Source organism: Nematolebias whitei, chromosome 1 (assembly GCF_014905685.2).
Source record: "Nematolebias whitei isolate Nwh7 chromosome 1, NemWhi1, whole genome shotgun sequence".
In the NCBI taxonomy this organism is placed as follows: Eukaryota; Metazoa; Chordata; class Actinopteri; order Cyprinodontiformes; family Rivulidae; genus Nematolebias; species Nematolebias whitei.
In genome coordinates, this window is record NC_056498.1 from 75,791,153 (window position 1) to 75,794,718 (window position 3,566).

The following is a 3,566-nucleotide window of genomic DNA, read 5'->3' on the forward strand; positions in this document are numbered from 1 at the left end:
TATGTATGTATGTATGTATATATGTATGTATGTATGTATGTATGTATATAGATATGGATGGATGTATATATGTATGTATGTATGAATGTATATATACCATACCATTCTATTTATAAAGCACTTAAAACAGCGACAAGGCCAACCAAAGTGTTGTACAGACAGAAAAACAGGCAACACAAAAAGCAATATACAAATTGAGGTAAATCAGCTTATAGATATAAAAACGATGTAGATAATAAATATGACAAATAACCTGTGTGAAGAAAACAGGTTCAAAACGCAGATCCTCTGGTGTTGAAAGCTACTGAATAGTAGTGGGTTTTTAAACGGGATTTGAAAACCGAGAGGAAGGGGGCCTGTCTGACAAGCAGAGGTAACTCGTTCCAAGTCTTGATCCTGCTACAGAGAAGGCCCTGGCACCTCTGCGCTTAAGACGAGTTCTTGGAACTGTGAGGAGCAACTGGTCCGCTGACCTCAGGGAACGTGGTGAGAGATGGGGGGGGCGAAACTGTTCAGTGATTTGTAAACATACATGAGTATTTTGAACTGGATTCGAAAGTGAACCGGTAACCAGTGCAGGGAGGCCAAAACTGGTGTAATGTGCTCTCTTTTGCCTGTACTGGTTAAAAATCGGCTGCTGCATTCTGGACCAGTTGTAGTCGTGCAATGGAGGTTTGACTGATATCAAACAGGAGCGAATTGCAGTAATCAAGCCTAGATGTAATGAATGCATGTATTACAGTCTCCAGGTTATTTTTGGATAATATGGGCTTCAGTTTAGACAGCCGCCTCAGTTGGAAGAAACATGATTTAACAATCATGTTTACGTGATTGTTAAGTTTCAGGGAAGGGTCCATTATCACTCCCAGATTAGTGACTCTTTGTTTTTCTGACAGGGTTAGAGCGGAAAGGTCGATGCAGTGGTTTGTGATCGTGTCGTTGGGAGGGAACAACATGACTTCAGACTTCTTTTCATTGAAACTTAAGAAATTTAAAGCCATCCAGTCCCTGATGTCAGCCAGGCAGACGAGCAGAGGTTGAATAGAGCATGTACCACTGTGGCTGAGGGGGAAGTAAATTTGACAGTTATCAGCGTAGAAGTGATAGGGTATGTCGTGTTTCCGGAAAAAAGTACCAAGTGGCAGCAGGTATAAAGATAATAGGAGGGGACCCAGGATGGACCCCTGCGGAACCCCCCATTTAAGCTCTGCCGCTGCAGAACTAACATCCTTGATGGCAACACAAAAGGATCTGTCAGTGAGGTAAGATCTGAACCAATTGAGGGCTGACCCTGTGATGCCCACCCACTGCTCCAACCTAGCAATGAGGATCTCATGGTCGATAGTGTCAAAAGCGGCTGTGAGGTCCAATAGGACAAGCAGCACAGAATCACCAGTATCTGTGGATAAGAAAATGCCATTCAAAAACTTCAGTAGGGCAGTTTCAGTGCTATGGAAAGGTTTAACGCCAGATTGGAATAGCTGTAGGATAGCGTGACCCTCCAGGAAGCACTTCAACTGGGACTCAACTATTTTCTCCAGTAGTTTAGAAACAAATGGGAGTTTGGAGACAGGCCGGAAGTTGGACACGACTGAGGGGTCAAGATTTTATTTTTTCAGAGAGAGGCTCAACAGCAACAAGTTGAAACGTTTTTGGCGCCATGCCCGTGGACAAACTGCTATTTACAATAGCAAGAATGGACGGACTTAGAGTAGGAAAAAACTCCTTTAGTAGTCGAGGGGGGACCACATCAAAGGGAGAACCAGAAGGTTTCAAAGTGCACGTGACCTGCTCTAAAGAAGATAGAGTGATGGGTTCAAAATGGTCACATAGAGCTACAGATTGAGGTGGGATGGATGGGTCATGAGTTGGAAGGGAAATGAGAGCCCGGGTGGTCGCAATGTTTTCAAAAAGAAATATAGGAAGTTCTTGCACAGCTCAGTCGAGGCTTCCAGAGGTGATGGTTCAGTGAGGTGGAGAACGGAGTTTAGGTTAGAAAAGAGGACACGTGGGTTGTGAGAGTTTGAGGATATGCTATCAGAAAAGTATTTAGATTTAGCAGCTTTTACTGCTTTCTGATAATGGCGCCAACTCTCTTTAAGTATTTGAAAAGAGACCTGCAGCCTGTCTTTCCTCCATTTGCGCTCCGCCCTCCTGCATTGCTGCCATAGGTCTTGGTGACGTCATTCAGCCAAGGTTCTGCTCTGAGATTTGATTTTTTAGTTTTAACAGGAACGACATGATCCAGAGTCTTTAAGCAGACAGAGTTGAACTGGGATGTCAGCGCCTCAGTGGTGGTGAGAAACACCGGGGGCTGAATGATCATTTCAGAGTTATAAACATCTGTGAAACGTGTGGCAGTGAAGTGGTTAATGGCCCGGCTACTACGTGCAAGAACACACGACTTAGGAATTAGATGGGGGAGGGTGAATTCAAACTGGACTGGCATGTGGTCTGAAAAAACATTATCACCACTTTCAAGATTACTAACATTCACATCATGAGTTAAAACAAGGTCCAGTGTATGTCCGCGCTCTTGGGTGGGACCGTTTACATGCTGAGTTAGGTTAAATGAGTCCAATAAATCTAAAAAGTCCTTAACTAAGGGCTTCTCCTGACAGCACACATGCAAATTAAAGTCCCCAATAATGAAAACATGATCATATTTTGGTGTGATTTCAGCCAAGAAATCAGAAAATTCATTTATGAAATCCTTAGATCGAGGTGGGTGGTAGACGAGGGCGCATAAAGTCGAAGGTGAATGGCCGAGTTCAAAGATGCTCAGCTCAAAGCTGGCACGGGAAACTGAGATGGGCAGTTGTTTACAGTCAAAATTTGATTTGAATATTGTTAATAATCCACCACAATGCTGGCCTGATGCGTTAAAATACAGACAGTTCGGTGGCAATAATTCCGTCAAGGCGCTGGACTCAACCGGAGGCATCAAAGTCTTTGTGACGCAGAGAAAGTTCAAATTGTGCTCTTGAAAGTAGTCCCTGAGGATAAAAGTTTTGTTGGTAACAGATCTTGCATTGACCAAACACATCCAGATACTGTCCAAAGTGGACCTAGCAGCGGTGGAGGGAGCACGCGCCATTGGCCGCAGATTTTCAATAGAGCCCCTCCGGGTCGTCCCGTGCAGTGCACCGGCTGGCAACTCCCATTGTTTACCTGGTCCGGGCAAGCGAGAAGCTGGCAATGGAAACCATGACCACCAGCTGGAGAGGAAGATGCAGCGCGCAGGGCTTTAAGCTTTACCAGCCGCCCAGCACGTTTTCTCCGGCATCTGGAGCGATATCTCCGAGCATGCAGGTGAGGAGTGCAGGAAGGTAAACAGGCATGTCCGCCAGCAGCGGGGGGGAAAGGGGGGACCAGAGGTACGCTCAAATTGATCCAAATAAGCGACAACTGCGGCAGAAAATCGAAGATCCAGAAGCTGTTGTCGGTCATATACAAGCAGCGAGTTTATGTCCCAGATGAAAAACGAACAAAACACAAATAATCCGAACACCATCAGCAGAGGTGGATTGCAAGCCATGTACACGGGCACCATCTTACTGGAAGTT